Source organism: Varanus komodoensis, unplaced genomic scaffold (assembly GCF_004798865.1).
Source record: "Varanus komodoensis strain SLA01 unplaced genomic scaffold, ASM479886v1 scaffold15, whole genome shotgun sequence".
In the NCBI taxonomy this organism is placed as follows: Eukaryota; Metazoa; Chordata; class Lepidosauria; order Squamata; family Varanidae; genus Varanus; species Varanus komodoensis.
The window spans coordinates 28069323-28085315 of NW_025335440.1; the positions used below are offsets into that span (position 1 = coordinate 28069323).

The 15993-nt window shown below is 40.0% G+C and overlaps 1 protein-coding gene across 2 annotated transcripts in view; it reads left to right on the forward strand.

Annotated features, from left to right (window-relative positions):
• CDK14 (cyclin dependent kinase 14) overlaps positions 1-6625 on the forward strand; it is a 248669-nt gene extending 242044 nt beyond the window's left edge. For both annotated transcript variants that reach the window (XR_006414193.1, XM_044424804.1), the window contains one exon: positions 1733-6625. The gene's annotated coding sequence lies outside the window, so the exon portion shown is untranslated. The remainder of the gene's footprint in view (positions 1-1732) is intronic.
• The last annotated feature ends 9368 nt before the right edge of the window (positions 6626-15993 follow it).

Sequence of the window (15993 nt, forward strand, 5' to 3'; positions counted from 1 at the left end):
CAAACCAGCAGCAACAATATTTTGCAGTTGTTGCGGCTTATTTGTTTGTGATAAAATCAAAAATAGCTTTCCTTGGTTAAGAGAAAAGAGGCGTCATATGGCATAGGATTTGTATAGAGGATAAAAAGATGATTATGTTGGTTTTTCAGCCTTTCAGCTGCATTCTGAACATCCTTATTGCAGTCAAGATGTTCTGCGAAATCAAACCTACAAACATTTGCATTCATACTCCTCAGCATTTCTGTTTTCTTCTGCTTTCTCCCCAAACTGTGAAATGTACTTCATCAGGAACTATGATTGGTCCTCACTCTCTGGCTTTTAGAAAGGGCATTATCCATCTAACTCATGAGTCTGCGGGCTGGATCCAGCCTCTCATGCCCATCTAACCGGCCCGCCCCAGAGGTTTTGCACTTGCTGCGCACGCGCGGCTTGCTCACAGGGAGATCATTTTGAACTCGCGCAGAGAAAATGATCTCCTTGTGAGCAAGCTGCTGCCTCGCCACCTGCGTCCCCCCCACCTCGCCGTGTGCGCACCCCGCCCCCTCACCAGCCCCCCTCCCCCCACCAGCACCACTTTGGTGGCCCACACCCACCACCAGCACCTTTCAACTGGCCCCCCTACTGAAAAAGGTGAGGACCCTGATCTAACTAATAGTTAAATGTACTTTAACATTTAATTTTAATGTTTAAACATTTTAAACATTTTAATTTTCTTCTGTTGTTACTTTGTTCATTTTCTTAGTAAATAACATTGTATACACATTTTAAAAAGAAGAATGGTTATCATAATAAACTTAAAATTAAAAGTTCATTTTTAAGGCAATCAGTTTAAATGTCAAAAGGACTTTTTAGGATATCTTAAAACATTTTTCTAGGGAAATCAGAATCAGCAACTACTGAATTTTTTAGAGGTTGTTTCCATATGGAAGATATAACTGGAGGCCATATCGCAATCTGTGAAGTATCCAAGAAAAATGTTGAATCTGTCCAATCAGGAAAAGAAATTAAACATTCTTCTAAGATATTTGAGGGGTGTACAAGAACGAAATTTGAGAAGCAAGAGTGCAGAGATGCTGAAAATCATCCTCTATTATTTAGGATGTCTGTGAAATGATGTTGCATATTTGTTACTTGGCATTGAATAAAACTCTAGAATTTGCTTCTTATGTGTTAAATTGGCCTTTCCATTGGGAATTTCTAATTCTTTTGGCAGTGCAAAATAGTGGAATATTTTGGTGATCAGCCCCCAGCTAGTTCTGTTGATTCTCCTCACCAACATCAGTAATTGCATGTTTGAAACTATGAGATTTCTCTGCAGGAATTAAGGGAGAGAAAACTGCTTTGATCACACTTCTTAAAGCACAGTAATTTTTTTACAAATGTGAATACAGTTGTCATAGCTCTTTCTAAATCTAGTGTCTAGTCTCAAAAGCAAAATGTTTGGCCAGGAGAGGGCAATCTTTATGTTTACCCTCTAGGTCATTTCTAGAGCATTGCTCAAACAATATACTCCCCACAAGAGATATTAGAAATGGACTTGACTCTGGGGGTTGTAAGAAATGATGTAAATCTGAAGCATGCTCTTGATAAAACTTGGTAGCTAAAGTGTGTTGGATTTGGATCCTACTTTGGTTGGGATAGAAATAGAAAGTAGGAATGGCATAGTTTTACTACCTTTGGTACTCTATATTATGAAATGTTTTTCATAATTTTTATTGCTGTTTCCTTACAGGAATTAAGATCACAAGACTAGAGGAGAGAAACAAAACCTAATGAGAGCTCCAAAACTATGAAGATACCATGGTCCTGTTTCTTTTCTCAGAGGTGGATTTCTGTAACAGGAAAAATGATGCTGGCAAGATCTTGTTCCCATATCCCTCTCAGTTTATTTAAAACCTTGCACGTGTTTTGATACTTTGTGACTTCAGAAACCTCTGTGAAAACTAAGGGGCTTTTTTTTCTTACTGATATGCAGCATGTTCTTTCTTCTTGGCATTTTATGTTTGGTTTTATTTGGTTTTTCTACTGCAGCGCACCACTCTTGTGAAGATTTTTATGCTTTCACCATCAGTGTCTTTAATACATTAAGACAATACATTTCGTGTCCATACACTTCCTCAGTAATGTCTGTAGATAAAAGCCAATCATGACATTAAACAACTGGCGTATAAACAAATGAGAAGTTCCACGAATTTTTCAGTTTGTCATAAAAACATCTCTTAAGCTTTACTAAAGTTTGCAAGTTGGTTATGGCACAGTATCTTACAACTGTGTTCATTTCTTACTGTTAGGGAATATCATGTTCCACTCTTTAACCATGGCAATAATTTAAGTTAAAACGCTGAATTTGGGTACTTTGCCTATGTTGCGTAATTTGGCAGATTTCAAAACAGATCTGCATATATATACATATATATATATATATACATATGATATTATTGATAAATTCAAATATACTACCCCCTTTTTAGAAAAAGGGACTTTTCCTGTTTTTGTGGTTCCATTTCTACTTTTTCATATAGTTTAGTTAAAAAATATTTTCTAAGAAGGAAAATAGAGATGATGGAGAAATGAGTTTACATTAGGATAAGCACTATGGTATAGAAACTCTAGTTGCTGAATGAGCCATTTAAAAAAAACCCTAGTTTTGAATACTCATCCAAATTCCAAATATTTGCTCTTCCAAACCAAAGCATCTTTCCAGTTATTTTTCTAAGATACTCTGTTATCATTGAATAATACTACTTCAAAGAGGATTTTCCCCAATAATTGTTCAAATTTTTAAAGATAGGCACAACTATGAATTAATTGGAGGGTCTTTAGTTCTCCTCCTTTTGTGGTAGAAGGGAAGATGGAACTCATGTGAATCTTAAGGACTGTGGCTGCTTTAGCTTGCCTCATATCATCCCTAATATGATTGATAGCTGTTCAGTTCTAGGAGATGGGAAATACCAGAAAACCAATAAATGAATGTCCTTAGAGTGGGGATTTCTCAGTCATTTTATTCAACACAGAAAGCTATATTGTCTCCCTATTACATCAGCTACCCAAAAAACACCTATTTTTGTAACACCTTGACTACAGCATCTAAAGCTTGTTAGAGAAAGGATAAAGGACCCATTCTGCATTTTCTTTCTTAAACTGATGGCTTAATAATAGATTTGACAGTACTTGATCTTTCAAAATACTTACTTTTAGCATAAGAAAACAATGGTAATTCTTGTTCTGCTGTGATAATTTTCCTGGTAGTTAAGCATGTATCTCTATTGTGGCCAGGACAGTTTTACTACCTAAGTACTTCTTAGGGTAGTAAATATCTACTTTGCTTAAATATCTTGAAATTCATTTGTATATCTGTTAAAACAGATAATCACAAAATCTGATGGAAAAATTTGAACAGAACACAAATGCCTTAACTATGATTTGCTATGAGTTTCATACTCAAATTTTATAAGAAATTTTATTTGACAAATTAGGTGATATATTCAGTTGGCTGTTTCAAGATGAGGGTCTCTTTGTAAAACAAGTATCAGTGCTTGCAAAAGTGTGAAGAATCTTTGAAAATGTAACAAAGGTTTCAATTAAGAAAATGAGGGTAGATCCTGTAAATCTCTTACTTTGGCAGCATAAGGAGGGATCGAAGTAATTATGCCCTGCCTGAAGTGGATGATGGTTTGAGGTAGAGAGTGACTCCACTGATGTGCTCCCTTCCTTGAGCTAAATGCCTAGCACCTTAGTATCTACAATAAATCAGACATTCAGGGTTTTTGCGTAGGTTTTTTTAGTGTGTGTGTGTGCTTGCATGCTTTCAGCACTTCTTTTTTAAAATAGCCATTGGTCCCATTGAACACATTGACTAATATTCCCCCAGTTATCATCTTTCAGTCTTAGAGTCTGTTCCCACTGCAAACATATCATTCCAGACAATATGTTTTTAATCCAGGAGTCTTGCTTTAGGGAAAGGAGAATAGACTTGAGGTCAGGAAAACCCCTGCCTTAGCATATCCTCATTTCCATCTTCTTCCACACAACAACCCAAATGAGGGTTCCAGCTGTTTAGCTCAAAGGTCAATATATTGGGAAGGCATCCTCCCTATTCAGCACAGACTGAAGTAGAAAACAGTAGCACTCCTTGAGCCCCTTGTTTCTGGAAGCATGGAGTCCTGTTGCACCTACTCACATACAATGAACATTGTTCCACCCAAAGTGGTAGGCACAGTCAAGGTAGTTTCCTGTACAGGGTGAAGAAATAAGAGGGATGCAACCCAGCTCACCAGATGGCAAAGGGTTTTGGAATGATTTCTCATGAAGTATGGCATGCATAAAACTAAATATCTGCATCCACACAAATTTCCCAAGAAGAATCTGTGATAAAAAGGTTACATTTGTCTCAGATCCTTCCCACAGAACTCAGATGAATCCATGTAGATTTCAATTCCAGTGTCATTGTTCACTTGGATCCTGCCATAGAAATCATTCCAAAAGCATACATGAAAAGGAAATTACTGGTGGGCCTTAAAGAAGTTAAAGTTGGGTTTTCTTTAAGGGAAAGAGATTTCAACTAAATTCAAGCCAAATGAGCTTGACTTTTATAGTGCTTGTTTTCTTGTTATTAGGGAAAAAATAATTATGCTGGAATGCAAGTTAAAAGCTGCAATTTTATGAAAAAATAGCCTAATGTTATGCTGGATCCACATCATTAGGCTGATAGGAAGAAAAATCCAGTGCACTATTAACTAAAGTCCACAACTAACTTAGTAAGTAGTGATTAAGAAATCCAGTACTTTTTAGAGCACAAGCCAAACCTACATAGATTATAGCCCAAAATATTTTCCAACATCCTGTTTCTGATTCTGTTGTTGAATTTCAAGGTAGGGTAAAGTTTTCAGAGCTTCCTGCATAGCTATTTTACCTTTTAATTATTCCTTTAAGAGTCACTCATACAAAATCATTAATTCCCAGAACTCAGTTCTGAAGATGTAAATGCAATTCAGGATGGGTTTGAACACTACATAACATGGGAGTTTACATTTTGCAACTACCTCCATCATTAGCTGTGCAAGGTCTCTTTGCATCTGAACTTTATGCACTTGACTGCAGCAGGAAATGGGGATGTTGAACTTTGGACACAATAAAGCCCTAAAAACCAAGTAGCCATGTCACTTGCACTTCCTGTATTCCCCATATTATGTAATGCCTGAAGCTCATCTGAGCTTTTCAGTATTACAGCAAGAGTCAAGATTTGGTACAATTCTTGTCCCCCTCCTAGGTACTTAAAAGGACACCATGTATATCCATAGTTTTCTGTGTATACATCAATGATTGTGGCCTAATTCTTATATTACTGAAGCAACATGGTTCCCGTGCCTTTCCAGTTAAATTTGAAGGGATAGTCACATGGAATCTTGTTAGTCCCACGTGAATAGGCATAACTACTGCCTGTGTAATCCAACCAGTCCACATTATTCTTTGCTTCAAATGCCACCAGAGCAGTCAAAGAACCATCAATGAGATAGTCAGTGGAAAAGAAGCAGCAACAATGCTGTTTGATAACATATGGATTAGGTCTGTATGGTTGGTAATAGTAGTGAGACAGCCTTCCTGTTCCTTACAAGTCCCTTAAACACACCACTGCTTATTTCAATGGACTTACCTATGAAGATAGGAGATTCTGCAATTGTAAGGAGAGGGAGAGTTGTCAGTTTGAAGTGAAAGTTGGATTGCATCATATGAGAAATAGGGTGGTAATCAATATTACCATAAGTTTCCTTAAGTTAAACCAGGAGATGGTAGCACTTTGCTTCAATGATTGTCTCATTCAGAGCAACCCTACCAAACATACAGAACAGCTGAGCCACATAATAATATTGCTGTTACTCGACTACATAGTATCTTCTGATTCTATTTGTTATTTTATGAATCAGTCGGTATACCACCACAGGGAATGTTAATGCATCATGGCTGGAGAGACTTGGGGTTCAAGTCTTCCTTCTAATGTGTAGATGGACTTTGCACAGGCATTTCCTATTCATCCTGGCTTAATTTAGAACAAGCGTTACCCCTCTCATCCATGAGGGGAAATAGATCTTGATGTGCAGATACCAGCCTACGTGTGGTTTTATAATCTGATATAATTAATTGCGTTTAGACTGTATGGAATGGCACTGAATATGGACACCGTATAAATAAAATTGTGTTCCATTGTTGACAATAACCATGGCCTTCTCTCTTGGCATAAAGATGTGGAGGTAATTCTATATGCTGTTGCCTTGCAATATTCTTAAAAGCAAAAATTGAAATGATGCACTAAGAAATTCCCCAATCCCGCTCCCCAAAAACCTGCACTTCTACAGTGCTACACAAAATCTTCCCTTACTGGGGTTCTTTATATGAGGCACAAAAAGGTGCTCTTTTTAACAGGGGTTTGGTACTCAAACAATGTTAATATTAAGTATGTATACATACATATAGCCACACACTTTAGAATGTCGCTTAGTAAGCAGTATGGTTAAATAAATGTTACATTGTTTTCAATGTGTAATGTGTCTGTATTATGAAAGATGTAATGGTTTGTCAGGTGTTAACTGTTTTCATGTAATATGATATTTAATAAAGTGTAACAGGATTTGTATGCTCCTTGGTGCTTTTATGTACAATTCATAGCATAATTCAGAATTTTAAACTTTAAACTTGAACTTTACACTATTCAGAAATATATAATAGATGAAAGGTGATGTCCTTACGTTTAAGAAATATTAACAGTCCCATTGGCTTTACTGAGAAATTTAGTCTAAATGCTTCGGTAGCAGCACAAAATTATGATTTGTTTGTTCCTTCTGGGTTTGAACTAGTGGTTGCAATGAGGTCTTGAACCAAGAAGACATGACTATAGGAAGTAACCTGCTTGTGCATACCTCTGGGGCCTTATTGTGTTAAGTTACAAGACAACATACAGCAACCAGCTCAAGGCAAACTTATATTTGCATCAAATCAAAATTCTATTAGTAAGTGTGGGCAAACACTAATATTCTTCAAAACAATATCATTTGGTCAAGCAGACACCGTGGCTGTTTAGGTTTCACGTCTCAGAGTTTTTCCCACCTCTCCCCAGATCAGCCTGGCTGCTACCACCAAGGAAGAAGCTTTTGCTGTAATAGCATTGCTGCTCCCCAGAGAAAAGTAAAACCAGAGGGAAGGTGTTTGAGCAACCCTGTGCCACTAGGTTAATGCACAGCTTTTCAGAATAATGGCCATCATTGAAAATCTTAGCAGTGCAAACCCTACAGCGTCAAAACAGCCTGCTGCTACCAGTGGGGGGTGGTGTTATGGGCATTAGCTTTGAGAAGCTTATACAGCACAAGAGGAAGGAGGATAAAGGATACAAATCAGGAAACAACTGACAAGACTTTTTATGAAAAAAAATCCAGGGCTAGTATTTACTGTTCATTCCCTTTGTGAGTAGTTGCATATTGTCTGCAGTGAGTCATGCTGAGCGAGTCGAGCACATTAACTAAGAGCACATTAACTCCCACAGTCATTTTCCCAGAGGTGTTTGCTGGGCAGGTAGAGCACAGAATTCCTAATCACTGTGCTATTCCGAGAAAGATTTTAAAATGGTCATTTTTCAGGACAGACTATAAGCATTCTTGCTTTCTTTAAGAGAAAATATTGTGTCTTGGCTTGGGGAGGGCAGCAGTTTGCTTCAAAACTTCTCTTCCTCATTCAAGGGCAGGGACCGTAACACATGGTGAAAGGAAACAGGTGCTTCTCATCCAGGTGTGATCCCTGTCAGGTAAGTAGAAGTAAGCTTACTCGTACACTGTACCTTAAGCACTGATCAAAATGCTAGGCTCAGTAGTTGGCCTGCCTTCCTGCTTTCAGGAATGGCTAAAAATGCAGCTGCCAAAACAACAGGTGAAGAAAGCTAAGGATGCTCATGCACTACCCCTTGCTCATCATCTACTATCAGCCATAGAATGAATGGAAAACATACACCTAAAAGCCCAAGGGACAATATCCCTGTGGCCAACTTGATGGGAAACAACCATTTATGGAGTTATGATTCAGCTGCTACCTGCTTAAAGCAGAGCATTTTATGAAAATACCAAAGTAGATCTACTTTTCTGCAGTTACTGTGCTGCTTGGTGGAACAGAGAGGCAATGAATGCTTCAGGTAACCTCAAACAGGCTTGCTAGCTCTTGAAATAAAAATGATAATTTGTGTAGGTCCTGGGACTAGAGATGAACTAGCAGTTTCTGACAGGTCTGGGACTGAAATTAAGTTCAGAACCTGTCTTGTATGACTAAGGATGTGATCCAGAGCATGTTTGCAATTAAATTCTAAAATTGCCAGTATCTCTCTGGCTAAGGTTTCCTGCCCAGCCCTAACTTTTTGTTATATTTAAAAGAAGCAGTCAGGTTGGAAATGCAACCAATGTGTATCACACAACCATAGGTTGGCCAGGAGCATTTATTTGTATTTATCCCTTAGTTTGCATTTATCCCTAATCCTAACCCTAACCTCTAAATACAAGTAAGGATCAGGTAGAAAGAGATGTCAAGGCAGTATTCCTGGGACCTGGTGTTCTTCACAACCCCTACAAGCAGCCCTTCAATATGGCAAAGAACAAAGGGCAAAATAGATCCAAAATACATTCCCTTGCTGATAGTGGAGGGTAAGACCACTCAGGGAAGCATCCCTCATTTTCAGCTTTGGTGCATCACATGCTAGGCATTAGATGTGATTTGCATAGCAACTGAAGCAAGGAGAGGCAAAGATAAATAAACCTGATAAGTATTCGCATTATGGTGCAAGGTTTATCAGATCCATCTCACTTAGGCAATACTCTGGAATTCCTACAACAGTTTTTAAAAAAAGTTATGTTTGTATATGCATGTGTGCACAACACTTATTTCACATAAACACTTCATATTAGTAGTTGTTTATGAAGCTAGTTGTTTATGAAGGTTGTCAAAGTTCTTATGCATCTGGTGAGCATTCTACATACTCTATTTAAATCTAGAGCAGTATATCTTGACTTACTATTGGAGGTGTAATGCACCTAATTTTTATTAACCTATATGTTTTGGTAATACAAAACATTCAACTGTTGGCTGCTACTGGAAGGAGATTATAATATAGATAAATTTTGTGCTGAAACACTAATATTTACAAGAGAATGTGTTTTTTTTAACCATTGGCTCATTTGGATCTTTCTTGTAGCATATTCATAAATATATTGAAAGCAATACATCTTTTTACACATATGTAACATATATAGGTCACATCCAACCCATTGTGACCCCATGGCCAACTCCAGGCCTTCCTGCCCTCCACCATTGCCCGGAGTCCACCTAAGCGCACACCGACTGCTTCAGTGACTCCATCTAGTCACCTCATCCTCTGCTGTCCCCTTCTTCACAAGCTACACAAGCCCCTTCGCCAAAACAAGGCAGTGATCCATGAAGGGTATCCCAATAGTACTACCTTGAAAATTTAGGCTTAAAGATTGTGATTTGCCCAATAGTTCTCAGTGTGTATCATCTCTGAGCAGAGATTTGAATCCTAGCAGTGTCAGTACCTGGTTTTGACAGCCTTTGGCAAGTTACCTTCTTACCATTATAACCAGCCAGTACTGTTCCCCCGCCTCTTTCCCAAGATTTCTACCACTTGCATGTTTGTTTGACAGGCAGAAAACCACTGAGTAAACAGGCCGTGGCATCTGCTTCTCTTCGTCTTTGTCCTCACCACCACCACTACTGTTGTCTCCGCCAGAGTGAGAGTCAGGGTGAACAAACAGATTGCCAAGGTAAGAAGACTCCAAGGGGTTTCTTTCAGTGAGCCTCTGTTGGACTGCAAGTGCGAGGAAGGTACCCAAGCATGCCTACCCATGAAACTAGCTCTAAATTCTAGATCTCAGTATCTAACACTCCAGCTATAATATAGGCAACACCACGAATATCACTTTCATTCCCTTTCACCAGAATGTCCCCAATGAAGCATCCTCCTTCAGGTGATACCACGAGGGATGTGGAGAGTGGGAAACTATCTGCAAGAATTGCTGTCTGAACAGTGCAGCAGGAAGCCCTCATCCTAGGGACAATGCCATTTCTGGCAGCAATGTGCATTTGGTCAACGTGAATGACAACTTCATGTTTCCACCAGCCCAGTTCTCTTGAACTCAGAGTTAGGGCTGGATTAGACATGCCTAACTACATAGATTCAAATCCAACTATCCAAATTTTTTGGAATTCTATGGGTTAAGTTCATATAGTGGTGTAGAATTTATTAATAAATTATTAAATATATAGTGCTTTCAAGTGAACTAAAATCTGGTGTAGCACTGTAGCTAAAAATAACCCAATTCGAATCTCACCACAACCATTAGGTATCCTTCTGTAAACTGTTGTCTCTCTGCTTTACTCTCCCCACATCCCATCTATAATACGGGGATAATATGACCCACTTTGCAGGGTGTTGTAAGTGCCTCGAACACTTAAGCAAAATGCTGTATGAATTATAGTAATAACAATAACAGTGGGAAATGTGACAAGAAGCTACTCAGTTTCCATAGAATTGCATTTAAAGCAATTCTTGTATCCAGCTTAAATTTCTGCATTCTATTAGTTGGGTATAAACTAATTACCAGATTCTTGATATGGCCTTTATGCATCTTGTTACTGCTTTATCTTTTCCAGCTAATAGACATTCCTCTTGCTACATCCCCCCACTCCTCTACTTTGTTGTTCCAGTAACTGGCATATTCAATCTATAACTAAATAATTGGTCAGGAAAGGCAATGCAAAGGAATGGGATTGGAGGTTGGCTATAAAACAGAAATTATGCTATCTTTTTAGTCATGCCCACTTCAGTATTTTGGCTTTTCTGCATATTCTGCCTGAGGAAAAGGCTTCCACATATGTATCACTCCTATTATTTTGAAATGCAATTCTGGTAGAATCTTAAAACAAACTGCCTTGAAGGGTAAAAGAGTCCTTTCTTGCCCAAGGTCAGAAATTCTCGGAATTAGTTCCTCCACAATCAAGTCTGTGTTTTGGGATGGGAATCATCTCATGAAAAACATAAAGTCATGCACAGACTTCTCCAGAATCCTGACTCTGTCTTCTCATCAATGGCAAGTGCACAAGCTGTGCATTTTAACAGCACCAAGTGAGCCGACTGTTGAGACTGTTGATGCCCGGTTGGACATTTGGGAGCTGCCTGCTGTCTCGCATTTCCTGCTAAGAGCCCTTGGGGGAACATAAGGGCAGGGACAGTGGAGAAAAAATGGATATCTGGCAGAGGCAGACAGAGACAGAGAGGAATAGAAATGATGGCAGTGGAAAGATAAAGCAACCATTTGGAGAAAGGGGAAGAATGGGAGCAAATTTATCACTAAGAAAATACATATTTTTATAGACAAGGAAAATAAGAAATGTTAAAGGGCACAAAATTAATTGGCATGGACATACTGTAACAAATAAGGCAAACTTAACATCATACTGATTTACAGTTAAGGAAACAATAGCGTGGAACCCTGACTAGGATGGATGGATGGATTGCTATATGTTTCCTAATTCCTCAAGTACTGAAAAGCTCCAGGAACCACCTAAGAACATGAGACTACTGAATCTGAGCAAAGGCTTCTTTGGTTTGATATTCTACCCATTCTCTACCCGACTGCTATTTAGAGGCATCCTGCCTCTGATTCTAGAAGTAGCATGTAGCCCTCTGGACTAGGTGCCATTAATAGCTTTATCTTCCACAAATTGTCTAATTTTATTCTGCATTTGTTGATATTTACAGATGCTCTTGAGGAAGGCATTTGAACCTCCTTCAGGGCTGGTACCAAGGTAAGCATGGTTGGACATCTGGTGAGGGCCCACAGTTCTGACAAAGCCTAATGATGAGAGCCCCTTGGATTTGCTCTTCTTCTTCACTACTGAAACCTGCTTGTACACTTGCCTCTTGCTTTGGCCCAGACACCAACGAGGATGAGAAAAGGGAGCAGTGTTTGTTTACTGCCTGTTTATTCATTGGTTTGGAACCTGTTCGGCAAGCAAGTGGTAGTAATGGTGAGAAAGAGGAGCAGGGGACCATACAGGTTAGAAGGTAGACTCCCTGAAAGGCCAAGGGAGGGCCTGCAACCAGCACTTCCCCCTCAAAAGAACATTTTCTAGGATTCTTTTTAGTGCTGGACAGCTGAGACTGGTAGCTGCCATTTTAACATCCTGCAATGCCTCAAGCATTGCTCTGTTGCATTATGGGAAATTCCAGTGACAGCTCCCAGTTGTCTGTTAGAGTGATCTGTCTAACTCTGGTTAGAGTGATTCTGCTGCATGTAACCCCATCAGCTGTTGCCCAACAATAGAAGGGGTCCATAGTGCACATTTTGCTGATGCCCTCCTCAGACTCAAAGCCAACCTTGGGTAGGGAGTCAGTGTATGTGATTCATCCAAGCACATTTATCAGGAGGATACAGTAACTACAGCACCAAGTTTATGTGTGAAGGAAAAGATATGTTAATATCACCATTAAAAACTGTTTTGTTTTGTTTTTGTTTTTTTGTCCCTGTGGAGTTTGTTCACATGTTCACCTTTCAGAAATCAAGTCATGTACACCAGTGATGTAGTGCTAAAGGCTGAAGTTCTGGCACCGACCACCCCCAAAGCCCCACCCCAAGAAGTGGCCAAAAATGCAGGCGGCTAAGCCAATCTAGCAAATCAAGCTGTTCTAGTAAATTTAATTTCCAACCAGAACAGGTATTTTGTAAAGCCAACAGCTCTTGATTGCAAATTCACGACAAACCCACCTCAAAATACTTTGTATTACAACAGGGACTGATATGCTGTTGCTGGGAAAATTCATCTTTCATCCCCCTTTCCTTGGCTACTGTGAGGATTGCAGCTAAGCTCAGAGGGAACAGGGAAGCCCGAATAGGGTGGCAGATGACTTCAGCATCCCTGTTGATCAAAAGGCCCTGGCACTGCACCCAGCAAGCCCTGGCTCCGTTAAAGTACACACAACAAGTATGGACAAGCTCTGCTAAATTAAACTAGAGAGTGTTCTTCTCCAAACAGATACTTGCCGGGGAGTGTTCAATTTGGACATATAGCTAAGTACAGTAATTCTTGCAAATTACAATGTCAAGTAGCATAACTCAAGATCAATTTCCATTAACCTAATATTAACTCTGTTTTTCCACAATTAATTCTCATCTCCAATCATTTCTGTCTCTTTCCAGATAATTTTACAGGCAGCTTTGGATGCTTCTTTGCTCTTTATTGTCAGGACAGCTTCTCTTGTATTGCACCTGGGCTTCTTTTCAAGGTTTCTGGAGGAAATGTGAATCCATTTGAGGGTGAAACAGAACAACACCTGCATTTCTCACTCACTGTAAGACAGCATGTCTCAAAGGACAGTCAAAGCAGGTGGTTTGGCCCTTGAGCTCTTCAAACAAGCTGCAGCTTGAGGGGGGAAACCCCAGGAGGAGTTTCCTGCCGCTCCGGCTCTGTCTGCTGCATCTCTATAACTCACTTACTAGAGAGTTTATCCTGCATGCATTTTTGTTCCTTTTGTGATTCTCTGCTTGTTGAGAAAATGATAGATCAGGGTCATAGATGCCATTTCCTAAAATCAAAAGTCCAAAGCTTACTTTGCATGGGGAAATCTGTGACTGGTATTCCAACTTTCAGGTTTATTTATAGTTCAAAATCAAGCCAACAAATGTAGCCACAAGGATAATTTGATGAAAGAAATGGCACAGGAATTAAGAGCATCAGGCCTCTTTTTCCAATTTAAGCAACCCTTCAAAGGTTTACTTATAATTTGGAAGAAAAGAGGCATGAAACAGGAACCTATATACCCATCACCTAACTGGACATGCTTTTGACCTAGAAAATGGCAAAGGGTAGAGAAGTCCTAGCCCCTGGAGCAGTGGTGGCAGAGCTATAGCACGCGTGTCACAGTGGGCACACAGACCCATCTCTGTCGGCACATGAGCCAAGTTGCCACAGCATCGCCCCAGCAGCCGAACATCGGATAACAGCTCACACAGAGGCCATGCGCATGCTCAGAAAGCAGTAGTGGCACCAGGCATGATGTCACAAGCCACAACTCATTATCCACAACTTGTCCGATCTTTTGCATGGCTGGTCAGGGCACTGCATTTGCTTGGATTGGCTGTGAGGTGTTTTTTCTAAACTAAAACCTCACTTTTCAGGTTTGATTGCAGTGTTGGCACTTTGCGATAAATAAGTGGGTTTTGGGTTGCGGTTTGGGCACTCGGTCTCTAAAAGGTTCACCATCACTGGGTTAGGGTAAGAAAAATGAGGTGTCCTGGCATGATTTAGATGGTTGGAATGTGTTTAGGATAGGCAGAAATGTGGAGCAGTGCAGAAAAAGCTACTCAAGGAAGGCCTTTTCAAAATCTCCCTATTTTCAATGGAACTTTAGCCCTGTATTAGGGTTAGGGAAGTGCACCAGGGTAGGGTTATGGCAGTGGTGGTGATCCTATGGCATGCCTGCCACAGTGGGCACACAGCACCCTCTCTGTCAGCACGCAAGCCAAGTTGCCCCAGCATCGTCCCAGCAGGCAAGCATCAGATAACTGTGTGCATAGGGGCCATGCACATGCTCAGAAAGAAGTAGTGTCGCCAGGCGATAGCGTCACAAGCCGCGACTCATTAGCAATGACTTGTCCAAGCTTTCGCATGGCCGGTGAGTGCACTGCCAAGGATATTTGCTTGGACTGGCTGTGAGTTGTTTTTTCTAAACTAAAATCTCAATTTTCAGGTTTTATTGCAGGGTTGGCATTTGCGATAAATAAACTGGGTTTGGGTTGCAATTTGGGCACTCGGTCTCTAAAAGCTTTGCCTTCACTGCCGTAGGGTGTTCTCTTTTACAGAGAATAGTTCTTTGTCAAAGGACTGTCTTCTGTTTAAAGGCATCTTCCATTTGGAAAACCTATGCACTTCCAGTTTAAAGGTAAAGATCCATAAGAATCATCAACAGTGAGTACATGGACTGCAGACTTAACCAGTAGATGCACAGTTCACCTGGTCTATGATAAGATGTACTTTCAATAGCCTTTTCTAGATTTTCCACTATGCATACAAATTAGCAAATTTTATACAAATAGATGTTTTCTCTGAGACACCCATTTCAAGGGATGCATTCCCTCTTTTTTGGTGATCACAATACACTATTAGCCCCTGGGCTGCTTCCCTAATCAGTCCAGCAGTTTCCACCTCCACCACTACACTGTGACTGCATTCAGTAATGAAAGAGAAATTAACCACTTTTCTCAGAACGACACTATTTGGTTTCAACAGGATCTTCACAGAACGTACCATTCTCTGTACAATATATGGGAAAGCAGGAGATTAAAATTAGAATTCAAGGATTGTGGAACTTAGTTCTATAAACTTTGTGGTCTGAGTTACTACATGTTGTATTATCATGGACTCGCATCACACTTCCTCATCTGAGACCTGCTGCCCTTGGGATGACCCAGTTGCTGCTAAAAATGGAAAAGTCCCACTGAACTATCAACTTCCCAGGCTCCCAACTGACTCTGGCTGCCCAAGCAACCTATTGTTGTCCCTGATTCTGTAAGGCATTAAACACTTCTTGCTCAGGTTTGTTCTTTGGTATAATGCAGCATGGATGCTATAGTTTATTTATATGCCACTTTCATCCAATAATCTACGCAAGGAGGATCCCAAATGTATATAAACCCAGTATTTCAGTAATACAAGGAAATACAAATTGAAATACAATTTTTGCCTTGAAATACAAGATCGGGTCACACAACCTCTTCTCATGCACTGAAAGAACACATGGGGGTTCATCATGGAGCTTGAAGAGGTCATCCCCATTGTTGAGCGAATGAGGCCATCTCCTCTCCTGTAGTAGATGCACTGCTCTGCCATATGCACATTTGGAGGTCATGAGGGAAGGGCCCCAGGAGTACTGATGTAGGAGACGTCTTC